This window comes from Argiope bruennichi, chromosome 9, assembly GCF_947563725.1.
Source record: "Argiope bruennichi chromosome 9, qqArgBrue1.1, whole genome shotgun sequence".
NCBI classification, from domain to species: domain Eukaryota; kingdom Metazoa; phylum Arthropoda; class Arachnida; order Araneae; family Araneidae; genus Argiope; species Argiope bruennichi.
This window is the reverse complement of record NC_079159.1, coordinates 78,762,621-78,779,065: the sequence shown is the minus strand read 5'-3', so window position 1 is coordinate 78,779,065 and position 16,445 is coordinate 78,762,621. Positions and strand designations below refer to the sequence as shown.

General features: G+C 30.2%; 1 protein-coding gene across 1 annotated transcript in view; it reads left to right on the top strand.

Annotated features, from left to right (window-relative positions):
* The first annotated feature begins 1,127 nt into the window (after positions 1–1,127).
* The window catches only part of LOC129984298 (uncharacterized), a 127,947-nt gene continuing 112,629 nt past the window's right edge, over positions 1,128–16,445 (top strand). The window contains exon 1 of the mRNA XM_056094157.1: positions 1,128–1,304. The gene's annotated coding sequence lies outside the window, so the exon portion shown is untranslated. The remainder of the gene's footprint in view (positions 1,305–16,445) is intronic.

Sequence of the window (16,445 nt, the reverse complement as noted above, 5' to 3'; positions counted from 1 at the left end):
ATTTTGTAATTAGTATAAAAATGATGGCATGATAGTCTCTTATTAATGGATGGAAAAAATTTCTTTCTTAAACTCCCTTTATTTGAAAGGAGGTATTCTTGATTCCAAGACTCCACCATTTTTACCATTGGTCACTGAATTGTTTGATGGGTATGTTACGGACATTTTATTTAAATACCAAAATATTTACAGTAGAAAAAAAACGTAAATAACTATGTACAGAATTTACAAGCATATGATATTGAGATGAAACCATTTACAAAGATTTTCAACTTTGAAAAATTATTTGGAATAATAGAATGCAGAAAGATAAAATGTGTACAAATATACATGAATTCTGTGTTCACTTATTATCATGGCACATTAGATGAAGGTGCAGTTATAAAAATCAAATGGAAAATAATTTGGTAAAAGGAAAAGAGAAAAAAATCTGTTTGATAGAAATAATTTTATAAATGCAAATGTATGATAAGAGACTGTGGGGCTTATTTTTCCTCTTAGTCTTTGGGAGTATGACTCTTGACGTTGAGAGCTAGGGAGGCAAGAAACAAGATTCATCACTAATGGTTTACGTTGGATTTCTATTTGTAAATTAATATGAATTTGTATGTCAGGACAAATTTTTATATTCACTATTTATCTGCCACCTTCGTTCTTAAAATCCTAACGTGGATTATTCTTTAACATAAAATCACTTGCATTTTTATCATAACTGGTTCAATTAATGCTTTGAAAACTGCTTCTACTTTATAATCAATTTCTTTATTTATTCAAAAGATTATTTCCTAGAATCCTTATTTCCAAAGTTGCTCGTATCCTATCCTTATCCGACTGGGGGCTCTTTCTCTTTTTCTAATATGTTCCGTGCCATCCCCAAATGAATTTATTTTTCCAGGAAACCTCCCCATTCCGTTGCTGATGAAATACACTTTTCCCATTCCCCTCCAGAAACAACAGCGGGTGGCAAATTAACTCAGTCACTAACCCTAACCCTAACGTTTCTGTTTCCGGGAGGAAAGAAAGAAAAGAAAAAGAAAAAGGGAAACAACGTAATTTCCAGTGGAGACCGACAGACGGCGTTGCGATCGAAGTCCCTGATCCCCTGTTCACCCAGAATCAATCCAGCATCCACGGCAGTCGCAGTCATCCCCTTTTCCGTCTTTTCACATATTCCTTCCATTTTTTCCTTGGCAAACGAGTTTCGAAGAGAAGCAAGTGGTCGGGCACCCCCCTTCGGGTGAAGTCAACGGGAATGTGGGTATACTACAGCAACCTGTGGGACGGTCGGAGATTTAGAAAATCAGGTGAGTGAACTGACGTCTTTTTAGATATGTGGATTTGAAATTTTTTTCCCTTTGATGTAACAAGTGTGTTGTCCATTCTTTCCACGAGAATCGATGATGGTTCGTTCTGCTCTGCGGGGCTTTCGGTCCATATGACAGTGACTGGAAGGATGATAATCTGTGATGAAAAATGAACATGAGGTCAGTTAGGGTGACGATGTTTTGGTCAATACTGGTTCAGCGTGACGTTCGATTTTGTGGTGATTAGAGATGAGTGATTATTGCCTTTTGACTCTAGCTGAAATATTATCATTTCAATACATCTAATATAATTGGTATAAACGAGTAAATATCGTCTAGATAGATAAACTTATTTTATTTACTTAAAAAATGTAACAAATGATGTCAGTAATAAAATGATTCCCTTTGTACTTATGTTTATATATTTACAAAATCAGCAATGATTTGTCATATTTTTTTAAAATTTTAATTAGTGATTATTGCCTTTTGACTCTAACTGAAGTATTATCATTTAAATACATATATATAATTGATATAAACGAGTAAATATTGTCTAGATATATAAACTTATTTTATTTACTTAGAAAATGCAACAAATGATGTCAATAATGAAATGATTTCCTCTGTAGTTATGTTCATATATTTACAAATTCGGCAATGATTTGTCATGTTTTCTTCTTAATTTTAATGAGTGATTATTGCCTTTTGACTCTAGCTGAAGTATTATCATTCAAATACGTTTAATATAATTGGTATAAAGAAGTAGATATCGTTTTAACAGATAAAGTTACTTTATTTACTTACAAAATGAAACAAATGATGCCAGTAATAAAATGATTTCCTTTGTACTTATGTTTATATATTTATAAATTTGAAAACAATTTGTCATGTTTCCTTTTTTTATTTTTAAGAGCTATACGAAAATTCAATAAGAATTATTGACTCATAATTATTTATTTCTGTTTATTTAAATTATTGGCAACAATTGTAAATCTACCCTTTTCTTGTAATAAAACCTTAAAACAGATAGATTTTATAGAAATTTTTATTGATTTTATTTATCAATTGTATGAGTCATAAACAAAATGTCAGCTCTAAAATGATATTTACGAATAAAGTGAATCTATTCATTGTTTTAAATTACTAAAAATATCTGATATCTACAGATGTCTGAAGATATCTATATTTCACTATACAAAATATATTTCAATGGCAAAAATATTATTAATATTACCAGAATGACATCACAATTATGAGCAAATTTTAAATATGACTTAAAAGATTTTGAAATCTGCAGATGAAACATCAAAAAGTTGAACAATTGAATCTATTTGAATCTATTTCATTGTTTTAAATTACTAAAAATATCTGATATCTACAGATGTCTGAAAATATCTATATTTCACTAATACAAAAAATATTACAACGTCAAAAATATTATTAATATTACAAGTATAAAATCATAATTATGAGCAAATTTTAAATATGACTTAAAAGATTTTGAAATCTGCAGATAAAACATCAAAATGTTCAACACTTGCAACAATTCTAAAATTAAAGATCAGTTCGAAACCTTTATTAATGAAGAAGGAATTACACTATTTCCTTATTCTAAAAAACTAAAAATAGCCGATATCTATGAAGTATATAAAAATATTTAAACCTTAGATATACAAGAAATTTATAATGATAACAAATGCAATTAATGTCTCAAACATGAAACAACAGTATTGTGTATCATCAAGTTTTAAATATGATTTCACATATTCTGAAATATATAGATGAAAAATCAAAAAGTTATGCAGTTGTATTGATTGTAAAATAAATGTCAGTTCTGAAATTTCATTTATATATATATATATATATATCCCTCTCTTTGAATCCCTGCCTGAGGGTGACGCTTGAAAAAGTCTTCAGGCCGGATTCTTTTTTTATATTTTGTATATTTTTTTTTGATTTTTTGTTTTTCCTATTAACTTGATTCTAATACTTTTGTTTCAATTCATCTGTGTTTTAGAAGTAGCTGCAATTGCGCTCTCTAAATACTATGAAGTTCTTTTTTTGGGTTTTTTTTGGGTTTTAGTTTAAATAGGTTATAAATTTTAGTTGCGATTTCGAAACTGTTTTTGTTTCGTTTTCATTTTAGTTTCGTTTTAAAACTTTTTCTTACTTAAGATTGGTTATATATATATACATATATATATAAGTAACCTATCTAAAGTAAGAAATAGTTTGAAAACGAAACAAAACAGTTTCGAAATCGCAACTAAAAATTATTACCTATTCAAACTAAAACCAAAAAAGGAAAAGGAAAGAAACTTCATATATATATATGATATTTCTATAAGAAAATCAAACCATATATACATATTAGATGGAAATTTTCTATATTAAATTGATTTATTGATTTCTATGAAAATATTTCAAAACTCTACAATCGATTTCCCATGCTTAAAGAAAATTTCTGTTGTTGACATCGAAGTTGACGTTTGGTTCGTTTAACTGTCAATTCATTTCAATTATTTTTTTTAATTGATTGCTTGCTACTTTAACTTAAATTCAATTTTAATACACTGATTGCTGCGTGACTCACCTGTGATTCTCACCTGCTACATATTTAGCATATATCAACTATCTAATTAGTTTAACCTCTTTCTACTGCACTTAAGGAATAATAAATAAGGAGATAGCTAATATTTAATTAGATAGATGGTCCGAGTCACAGCTATGAGTCATGGCAGTGAATATGTTAAACATCAGACGTTTATCAGACGTTAAACATCAGAGGTTAGGTTTGAGTGTATTATTTCTATACAATTTGTTTCCAAAATCTGAAACTGTTGTTTTATTGGTTGCTTATTAATTATTCATTAGCCTAATATCATAGCTTTCTGTATCCCGAGTACAAACGCTGAAATATTTTGTGCCACGATAATTTGTGACTCAAAGTTTTCAAAGTTACCTTATTTGAAATATGGATTCATTCACTCATGACGATGAATGGGAACAGTTATAGTAATATATGGCATATCATTTCCATTCAAAAATCATCATTAAAATTTGTATATACAACTTTAAAAGAATCGATCGGCAAAAGCATTCCTTTTGGGAACCGGAATTTATGAATGAAATGGAAATTTGTAAATGAATATTGAGATCTGATTTCAGCCATATAATTGTCTTAAATTCTTGCTGTCAATGACGCAAGGTTTTATTTGTATATGTGTACATTAAAATTGCAAATCGTACAGTGGTCAGCATGAGTTGCCATTGACTAACCATTAACCTAGTGTCTAAGAAAACTAGTTAGGACACATTTTTGATGGGATATAAGTGAAAAATTCTTTCTTACGAAAATCAATCACATTTCAATTAATAAAATTCTTTTTAACTTCACTGTAGAATGAAAGAGAATTTTGTATAATACATTCTGATCAAAACTGAGAGCTTCATTTAATTCTTTGATATATCTAACTTGTTTTGATTAGTTACATTAGTGTCTAATTTAAAAATAACACAAAAACTATTAAACCTCGTAATTTTGAACTTCAGAAGATGAGTACGATACCTGAATTGACATCCCCTAGCCAAATTACCTCACCATACCAAAGGGAGGACGTTTTATCTATAATTTCAAAAAAACATGAAGCAGATTCATCTTAATGGAACCGGGTTTGGAAATTGGAATCTTCTAAGTCGAAGCTACCACTACCTATGTATGTCTTGTATCAAGTTGAAGAATTTCTAATCCTAAATCTTTTAACCCCTTCAATACCAGTTTTTTTTTCTTTTCCAAAGTTAAGATAATTTAGGGCTCTAATGGGTCAAATAAAATATAAATAGCTATATTAGGCTAAATTAAAAGCAAAAATTAACTATAGGTGCAATTTTTGAGGTGGGTCATATGCGTTCCAGAGATCTTTTTAAATGGGACGCATGTGCCTCATTGGGTGTGAGATGATCATATGAAAGGATATAAAGCTAAAATCCTTGCAGTTTTCAGAATCTTCAGTTTTTTTTCTTCCAAAATCACCAAATTAATCTCGAAGCAGCTAAATGATCGCCAATGTCGTGGAAGGTAAATTATGCAATTGTGTATTTAATAAAATTATGAAAACGTTTGCAAGAAGGAAATATATTGTTGAAATTTAGGTAAAATTTTATTTTTAAAAAATTATCAAAATTCATGAAAAATTTGCATTTTAGTTAAATTGGTATAGTTAAAAAAATAATTGTTGTACATTTTAAAATAATGTAAAAATGAGTTTGGTTCAATAATATTTTTGTTTTTAATTGATTAAAATTTTAAAAAACTGCTCCAAGATGCGCATCTCTATCCTTCAAAGTACGTATGTACTGTAATATGGTAGCATGGATTATTCCAAAGAAACAGGCCGATTTTTAATCCGAATTGGTTTATTTCTTTTTTGATACATAGGGACGATCACTACATTACACAACTTTACAAAGACTAACATTTAAACATGAAACATTTTAAATTTTAATAAGCTATTCCTTCCGGTGTTCCTTTTTCACGCACACCACATCATTCCGCTCCACGCTTCTTTCTCCACGTTGCCACTCGGCACCAACTAAATATAATTTCTATCGCCATCTCACCAAAGTGTCTAGTCCTTCAGTACTTTACAGTACCATTTTTGATAGCTCTAAGTCCAATAGCGGGCCGCTCTAGCCTAGTGGCCGTCTCAGCCTCGATACTTTCTAGTTTAGAGAAGCTTATTCTTCTAAATATCCCTCGTGAATGACGCTAATGCTCGTTAAATATGACATCGAATTGAAGTCGAATGTCCTTCTACTGGTGTGGTGCGGAAATACGAAGAGGGATGCCAGCTTAAGAGTCCTCCTCATAAAAATTACGAGGTAATCTTAAAATAGCTCTTTTATTGCTTCCAAAAGGGATTTCAATACAACGAAATTAAGTATACCGGTTTGACCTGTAAATACAGATACACGTGCACAGACGTTCTTCTTCAATATAAATTCGAATTCTATTATTCTTTTTCAAAGTCTTTACAAATTTTGACTCAAAACGTATTCTTCACATTAACTTTTCATTAATTCGGGGAATACTAGAGTTTCCACTTCCAACTTGTTCTAAATTGCTTTTAAATTATCTTGTTTGCAAAATTTCTTTGAATTGGATCGGAAATTAATATGCTATGAAACCAAATAAGTCTTATTACTCCAATATGTTCCTTTCAGTAATTTAAAGTCATTGAAAGCACTATAGTGGAGAAATTGCAGTCTAATCAACAAACAATACCGTAAAATTCAATTCAAACTTCAAATAAGCATTGTTTGTTATAGTTACAAGTTGAATATATAAGATTTCGATTAGAATTTTACGGTTCGAACCGGTGTATTCATCATTGTTATATTCTATTTGCATACTTTTTTCTGCCTGATAGTAATTTGCTTAGATAGAACGTTAGAAGATAATTTATATTAAATTATGAAAGGTCTTATAACGATTTCATTTGTATTACAAAAGTTATTGTGTATAAAATATGATTTGAAGTTGCTTTTCCTTTCAAAGAAAAACTTTTGTAAATATTTTTTTTTCTGGTTAATAAATGCATGACGCAAAAATATAAAAAATAAATACAGTTTTATTTGATTGATTAACTTAATTACCTACTGAATTATTATTTAGAATAAATAATAATTTAAAATAATATTTGACATTTGGAAAACGCCCATAAACCAACTTATTAGAAAGCATTTTTTCAGACGTTTTTTCATATGAGCATTTAAAATAAAATTACCATTATTTAATCTTGAATCAGGCTTATTACTTTCTCGTACAAGAAGTACAGAGGATGTATTGTAATTATGGAAAACTTCGAATTCGAGATTTTATCGAATCTCCGAATTCCTAAAAACACATTTTTGACATTATGTCTGTCTGTCTATCTGTAAATGCAATAAATCAAAAAAGCTTTGAATTAGATAATTAAAATTTGGTATACGAACTTCCGACCAAATTGGTAGGTTTATATTGAATTTCAAACAAATCTGTTCATAGAAAGTCGGGCTGTTCAGGCACAAGTAAATTTGATTTCTCCAAAAATGCAAAGCGCTAAGATTAGGCCCACAGATTTAACATTTCAAATTTAGATTCTTATCGAATTTTGATTTAAATCTATTAAGGGTTCACCGTCTGTCTGTCTTTATTTCCGCATGCTAGTAAACGCAATAACTCATAAATGTAATTACTTAAATCAATGAAATTCGGTATGTTTTCTAGTACAATTGTAGTTTCGCCCCAACTTTCGTATTAATCAGTCACCAATATGAAGATTAAAATACATATTCTCATGACAGATTCAATAAAAATGTTAGATTCACACCAAAATTCTATATTTCGTAATTTCGGTTTACCAATGCCGTAATTACTACTTATTCGTAATTTATTATTCGTGAGGTTTATTTTATTCGTATGGTTTATTTTATTCGTAATTTATTATTCGTGAGGTTTATTTTATTCGTATGGTTTATTTTATTCGTAATTTATTATTCGTGAGGTTTATTTTATTCGTAATTTATTATTCGTGAGGTTTATTTTATTCGTATGGTTTATTTTATTCGTATGGTTTATTTTATTCGTAATTTATTATTCGTGAGGTTTATTTTATTCGTAATTTATTATTCGTGAGGTTTATTTTATTCGTATGGTTTATTTTATTCGTGATTTATTATTCGTGAGGTTTATTTTATTCGTAATTTATTATTCGTGAGGTTTATTTTATTCGTAATTTATTATTCGTGAGGTTTATTTTATTCGTATGGTTTATTTTATTCGTAATTTATTATTCGTGAGGTTTATTTTATTCGTATGGTTTATTCGAAATTTATTATTCGTATGGTTTATTCGTAATTTATTATTCGTATGTTTTATTTTATTCGTAATTTATTATTCGTATGTTTTATTTTATTCGTAATTTATAATTCGTATGGTTTATTCGTTATTTATTATTCGTATGGTTTATTCGTAATTTATTATTCGTATGTTTTATTTTATTCGTAATTTATTATTCGTATGTTTTATTTTATTCGTAATTTATAATTCGTATGGTTTATTCGTAATTTATTATTCGTATGTTTTACTTTATTCGTAATTTATTATTCGTATGTTTTATTTTATTCGTAATTTATTATTCGTGAGGTTTATTTTATTCATAATTTATTATTCGTGAGGTTTATTTTATTCGTAATTTATTATTCGTATGGCATATTCGTAATTTGTTATTCTTATGTATTTTTATATATTCGTAATTTATTATTCTTATGTATTCTTATATATTCGTAATTTATTAATTCGTATTGTTTATTTGTAAGTTATTTCGCAACTATTGTTCGTGAATTCTGGCGAACAATAATTTCGAAATATTGATGTTTGGCGCTACGTTTTTTTGCGTTTAATCGATTAATTATTGGCATGTGGTTAATACAGCTTCGAATATGTATTTGGACAACGTTTTTCCAATCGATTGTAGCAAATATTTGGCTCAGATTTACAATTGTAGTCGCTAGATTATGCGCCAAATTGCATTTAGATAAGTTCATAGCGTTTCTGAGCTATTTAAATTGCATGCAGATATGCATACAGATAGATGCTGAAATTCTTGGTGGATTTAGTTCACAATTTGATGCATATATACACCTTAGAATATTAAATTTACATAACAAATTTTATTCATCTAGCTCTATCCAAAATTTACAAAACATTCGCTGTAATATTAAATTGGTATCATTTAAAAGATTTTTTTTTTTTGATGATTTAAAAATTATCTTTGTGCTGTAACATTTTCTGAAGTTAAGATGGAAAAAGAGTAAAAATTAATTTTTAATTAATTAAAAATTCAAAGAAATCTCCCCGATGCAACCATCTCCACCTTCTAAAACATTATATGTGCCAAATTTGCCGATTCTAGATCAAACGGTCTGGCTTATATAACACCACATAGTATATACCATATATATATTGTGTGTATTTATGAAATGTACTTTGCTAAGCTCATAAAGGATTTTCTTTTCCCATTATTACTTTCAGATACACAAAGTATACAAAAAAATTGATTTAATTATCCGAGAAAGGTCGGTCTTGAGATTTTGAGAACTCTTTTTGTTTAGAGCTATCTGAATTGGTAAAAAAAAAAGGATATTAAGACGGAAATTTGATATTATAAATTTCTGTTAAATTTAGTTTGAGATCTATTTAAGGAAAAATCTGTCAGTCTTACAGTCTGTCAGCATGGAGAGATCATAATTCAAAAACACAAACAGCAAAATTGATGAAATTCCATATATGGTTTTATTTTTAGAACTATAGATATAATAAAACTTAATTTTTGTTATTTAAAAAAAATTGTACCAAATTCTTTAAAAGGTAGACTTTAAAAGATAATTAAAACATCTCCTCAGCAGTTGACAGTCGGTGATGGCTGCTTGAAAATTATACCTTTATGAGTTATTCAAGAATCCCTATACGTAATCACGTCAGAATAACATTATGCCGACAATTTAGGGTAGAAACCCAAAAATCAATAAAAGATTTGACTTTATGTATTTGTTTTGGTCTGAAGGCAACATTGGTTCTGCCATTTCTGGAGAGGCCATTTATGAATAGAGACCGCACTTCAAGACACGACTGTGCACTGTTGAAACTCAAATAGAATTATTATTTTCTTCACTCTTGATCCACAACAAGGAGTCTAACCTCATTGCTTCATTCGTAACAGCTGGTACTCATTTACGTATAATTGTTGTTAAAAAGGCTAGAAAATGTGATGATAGATTCAAAAAAATAGTAGCATGCCTTGGCTGGTCAATAATAAGATATTAGTAAGGACCTTAAATTCTCAAAACTTAACAAATTTCATAAGAACTATGTTCCACTATGCTCTTGGGAAAACTAGACAAGATCACAATAAATGAATTTAAAATTTATGATTTCAAGCTGCTTAAGGACTTCAGGAGACCTCGCCAACTCATATGTGATTAAATTACCAACAGCTTTCCCTGCCAATTTGACTCTGGACTAAATTTTATAGATAAAATTCTTACATAAAATTCACCTTCTTCTTCTTTTTAAGTCTCTTTATTAATTAATTTTAATAATTACTAAGCACGCCTGAAATTTTAATGCATAACCACTTGCCAAGAACATAATATTATTGCACAGTCATTTCTCCATTCATCTGCAATACCTGGAGGTTAAGAATCATGAGTTTAAGAATTTTACTCAACTTTTTTACTTTCTCATACAAATAGTATAAAGAATAGCAATCGTCAAAAATTCGAACAATATATCTTGACGAGTTTCTACATTAGTTCAAAAAACATATTTTAAGAAAATTTCCGTTTATCTGTAGGTCACAATGACAACTCAAAAACGCTTTGATCTAGAAAGGTGAAATTTCGTATACGATCTTTACACGTAATTTGTAGATTTCTGTCAAATTTCGAGTAAAATGCATTCCGAGGAAATCTGTCTAGCTTACTCCTTGAATGTAATTTAACAAGATAACTACAAAACGAAGGAAGCTATGTAGATAAGATTCGGTTCACAGATTTAACATCTATGCTCTAGACACCCATCAAATTTTGAACCAAATCCAATGAGGGGTTGACTGTCTGTCTACTTCCAGAAATATATAAACGCGCAATCAGTTAAATTTAGGAAATTTGGTGTGGGGTTTTGTAACTACATGAATAGTTTTTTTTTGTCTAATTTTAATTTCAATCGGTTGGGAAAAACGCATCTAAAACACAACTTTGATTTCTGAATGTTATAAACTGCATGCCAAGAATTGATCGCCAAATTTGACACAACAGATTCAATAAAAGTTCTAAATTCCCATCAAATGTTAATATTTCGTAACTATTGTACGCCAGTGCTATGCAAGGCATTCCCTGGTGTAACACCTATATTAGAGAATATGCGAGAAAGTTTAGGAGAGATCACTTCTACTGGTTTTAATATTCCTACAGTTATTTTTAATTATACTGCAGTTTACTTTTTTTAATTGTATTACAGTTTGAAAATTATGTAATGAAATTCTGGAAACAGTTTAACATTTTAATGATGTCATGTCCACGTTACCACGGAAAGGGGTGCAGTAGCTTCTGAGGGTAAAGACCCCTGAGCACAGAAGTCTGAATTCCAGCTTATATGAAGATGACACACACACACATTCGCTTGCACAGTCCCTTTTTATAGGGGGCACAATCACACGCCTTACAGATAGAACACAGATGAAGAACAACCACGCCCAAAACCGGGATTTGAACCCGGGACGCCCAGCTCACGGGGAAGATGCGCTACTCCTATGCCAGGACGCCGGCTAACAATGTAATAAAATATTTTAAAAAGCCCGGGTAATCATAAATTGTGATAAAAGTTCAAAATTAAATTCATTTGGATGAATTATTTAAACTAGTAATTGTAATTGGTCACAATTAGTATGCATAACCTGTCATACATTAGTTCATTCATTAAATGCCAAAGTTTTAAATCAAATAAAAATAAAGACTAAAAAAAGCAAAACTCTCAATTGGCGGAAACATAAATGCGAGTAACTATATAACAGAAAGAATAAATGGTGAGTGGTTATATAAGAAACGGCAGTACCAAAGCCGCATTTAACTTCAGAGCAGCAAAAAAATGGGCTGTCAAGAAATTCTGAAAGGTTTCCGATAGTGTCAACAAATGGTAAAATATCCAGTGACCACTTCCGAGAAGTTTCTGGACAAGGAGATAAAGAAGAAAAACTTTGCGTGCATCCTTCTGATTGATCGTTATATCTGAGCCAGAAAAATCGAAAAATAGAAAAATTCTTTCCTTTATCGCCCTTTGTTGCTTTATTGTTCTTTTGTGATAAAGGAAACGCTGAGAACACAAAATCTTTTTCGAAGCTTTTAAACGATTTTCGAACTCGTGTCTGTGAAAACGGATGTTTAATATTTGATTGATACCCTTTTAACTATGTAAAAGTTGTGAAACTGAATAGGTGTTCAAAGCAAATTTTCAAAGAAAATGTGAATAATGTTTTAGAAACTTAAATCAAACTAAAATGTAACAAATTTTATGCTTAAATGGCAACTGAACATTCTAAAAATTTAATTAAATGATAATATTAGATAAAGATCTTCAAATCTATCAAATAAAAAAATGTACATATTTTTTTTTATATCAACCAATAAGAAAATATCACCAAGAAGTCTTCACTTTACTTTCTTTTTCAAAAAGTAAAAGAAATTTATACAATTAGTTTAAAACTTAATAATATAATTTTTTAAAAGTATGTCCTACTATCTTATCTTTTTTTGATCTGGTATCATCAGACACTGCGTTTTGGGCGTAACGATTTTCGTGTCACTCATTGTAAAGAAAGATTACTAACCTTATTATGTTAATAAATTCAAAGGTGAAATATCTGCATTGGAATTAAAGTAGAAAAAATCAAATTTTTACTTTCTAATTTACGTATTATAGAGAAAATATAATAATCGTCAAATAGTTCAAAGTCCAGATTTTAACGAACCCCACGTTTAGACCCTCCCCCCTCCTCCCACATTTTAGACCTTTTTTCCAAATATATATATATATATTTCTGAAAAATCTCCATTTGTTTGTCTGTGGCAAAGAAAGTTCAAAAACGCTTGAAATTTGGTAAAAAGATGAATGAAATTTGGTATACGATCTTTATAGCTAATTTGTAGATTTCTAACAAAGATTGAGCAAATTCCGTTTTGAAAATGTCTGTCTAACCGGTTGTTCCAATATAACTTAATGCAATAATTACAAAATGAGGAACGCTATATAAATATATAAAACTCATACGCAGAATTAATATTTTTAATATAGGCGCCTATCGAAATTTCAGCCAAATTCAATAAGGAACTGGTTGATTGTTGGTCTGTACTTTTAGAAACATATAAGTGGGATTATTTAAACAAAAGTTGGATTATTTAAAACATCAAATTTGATATGTGATTTACAAACTGCAAGTGTAATTTGGGTCACATTTTTGTTTCAATCGGTTGGGGAAAACGCATCTAAAACACAAATTCGATTTTTGGATATTATTAACCACGCGTCAGGAATATATGCAAGAAGAATATACTCTATATTCTTCATTCTGTTTATAGAGTGTGGGTTCACAGATAGGCATAGTTTTAAAAGTGATTTTAGACGATTCTGCAAGATCTAAAAGATGATGGCTGATCGAAATCGAAACCAAGTTTCTTTACTCTTAACCCTTTAAAGGGCCATTTTTTTCTAGTCATATTATGTTAAAATATTTTTAGGCTTGAAATTAGAATAAGAAAAGGGATTCATTTAGCTTATTAGATAAATTTAATTTGATTGATTAATTCATTTGGTTAATTAATAATTAAGTAACAAGTCAAGACATATTATTTTGTCTGAGATAAAGAACTGAAGCATCTAAGTTTCTGACTTACTAAAAAAATGTGTCAGCACTTACGCCAACCTACATAATTTCATACAAAGATTGATAAATTTGGTGGGAAGCATACTTCCCACGGCCCTAGAAGGGGTTAAGATGCATTCGGGTTGTGAATGGGAAAAAAAAATCTCATATATATGAAAGTAAAAAAAAAAAAAAAAAAAAAAAAAACTAATCGAAACATAGAGCACTTTTTTTACAGAAGACATCTTTTATAAATGCGTTTTTTTTTTTTTTAACTGATTCGTAAATCACTGGGAGCGGACTTGTCAGAACGGAAAGATCACAATCGTTCGTCAAGGACCGACGCAGCTCTTAACACATTTAAAGAACACTGGGGTCTGAATCCCCATATAGATAAAGAATTTCCAAATCTGAGTAAATGCTGTAACGGGCAGCTCAATGAGCTGCTACTAGCGATAAACTGTCAACCCTGAAAGGTATGTCTTCCTCACCGCTTTCGATAAGGGGAGAAATCTTTGAATCTGCATCCCTCGTGGAATTGACAGTATCCCAAGAGGGTTATCGGTAGAGACTGCATTTAAGTTCTCAGCCACCAAACAGATACCAAGCATGTCTTATCTTCGCTTAACACTGTCTTAGTTGTGAGAACCATTTTAGTCTCGCTTAAGATCAAGTTGCCAAGATTCTGATGTAAGTAAGGATTAAATTGGGTGTACATAAGTGCTGTCTGCTGTGAGTGTCCAGACGGTTTAAGATGCTTCCAGACGCTTCAAATCTTCTTACTGAGTAAATGGATACAAGATTTTAATACTAAGTGGATAATGGATTATGCTAACCAGCAGGAATATTCACCCCTCTACTTTTGTAGGTACTTACATAAACTGGTGCGATATTTTGCATAGCTTTCTAAGGTACTGGGGGAAAAAAGAGTACGATTTTCTTTATTTCTTCTTTTTTATTAATTGTATCCAAAGTATGGTTTTAGATCAAAAGTTTATTATCTGTAATCTTGCTTTTTGGAGTTTTTGAGTTACCATCTCCTATACATATTTCCTGATTAATAATATCCAAAATATGATTCAAATTAACTTTTTTTCTACAATCTGAGATGTGCTTTAATGCCTGTCAAAAATTAGTGCTTAAAAGTATTTCGTTGAGAGAACCATAAATATAACTAGGCAAAGTAGATCAATTTGAACTCAAATTCAAATAACATTCAAATAATAAACCAGTTGGTCATCAGCAGAAACAAATGCTTCATTAAAATAAGCATTCTTTTATAATAAAATTTGAAGTAAAAGGCATATAGATTGTAATGTCTATTTATTATTAGACAAATTGTTAGATCGAAAAACGAAAGAAAAAAATTACATGCTATAGTGTTAAGATGTAATTTTTAGGTTCCACTTTAGATATTGCCGATTTAAGGTGAGTGTCACGGAGTGCTTAAAATCAAGAATTTTGACCTCCGAACATAACAGGTAAATAGAGCAAAAGCATGGCAATGAGATTCCTTAATAAGTAGATGAGGGCGAAAAATTGAGGATTTACTTAAAATTTGAAATTTCTAATAAAGCACGTGATAAAGAAAGAATGGAGAAGAAGATTTTACGTTTAATAAAGTTCGGCAAAATCGGTCCAAAATTAAATCGGTGGCAAAATTAAGGTGATGTCCTAGACATGCAGGAGGTAGCGAGGTCGCTTAGCATTCTTTGCAATTGCTGGGTCGTATATTTCAATTTCTTTAAATACGAAGCTATCGCTATTGAAGAAGCGCTTTGAGTGTTTCTTATGGAAGTCTTGTAAGGTTGCGATATTCAGATCATTTTGTATGTTTTTATTCCTGACAAACCACGGTTGATGATTTACCTAACTGTATTTTGGATATTGATACTTGTAGAATATGACTGTGAGGGAAGTCATATTACTGACTCTCAGACCCGCTCGAAGGCACTCGGATAATAAATTCTGAATGACCGAACCGCTGCAACAGTAACACTAGCAGGAACTATGGTTGAATCTTAAGGGCCATCACCGGCCACGGTACAACCCTTCCTTAAGGAAGAACGTATCATCATCGATGGGAGGAGCCAGACTCCCCACCTATTTATGTACCCTATAGGATGGCGAGATCCAACCACCATGCCGGAAGCATCTCATTCTCATTTCGAGGTGCCCTCCGGGGGTATGGCTGTGGGCGGGGGGAATAACTTTGCAAACAACGCATCATTCATTCTATTTTTCTTCTGGGATCTTTACTTGTTGTGCTTTAATACATGTCACAAATTGGTACTTTAAAATATTTCGCTCAGGGAATATTAAATATAAAATTAAGCGAAGCAGATAAATATGAAATTAAATTCAAGTTATATACCCAGTAAACCAGTTGGTCATCAAAAGGTACTAGTTTTTCATAAAATTAAGCGTTCTTTTAAAATATGAATCAAAGTAAAAGGCATCTAGTTTATAATATCTTATTTATTATTAGATAAATTGTTGGATCCAAGTAGAAATAGTAGTAGAAGCTTAAGAAAATGAAATGCACAGTAATTTCTTAACAGTTTATTGTGAAACTCAACATATCTCAAATTATGATTTGATTAAAGCTAATTAAACTATTAAAGCGCTATAAAATTGCAATATTAGATCACACTCTCGGTTAATAGGGGATAAATATGAATAA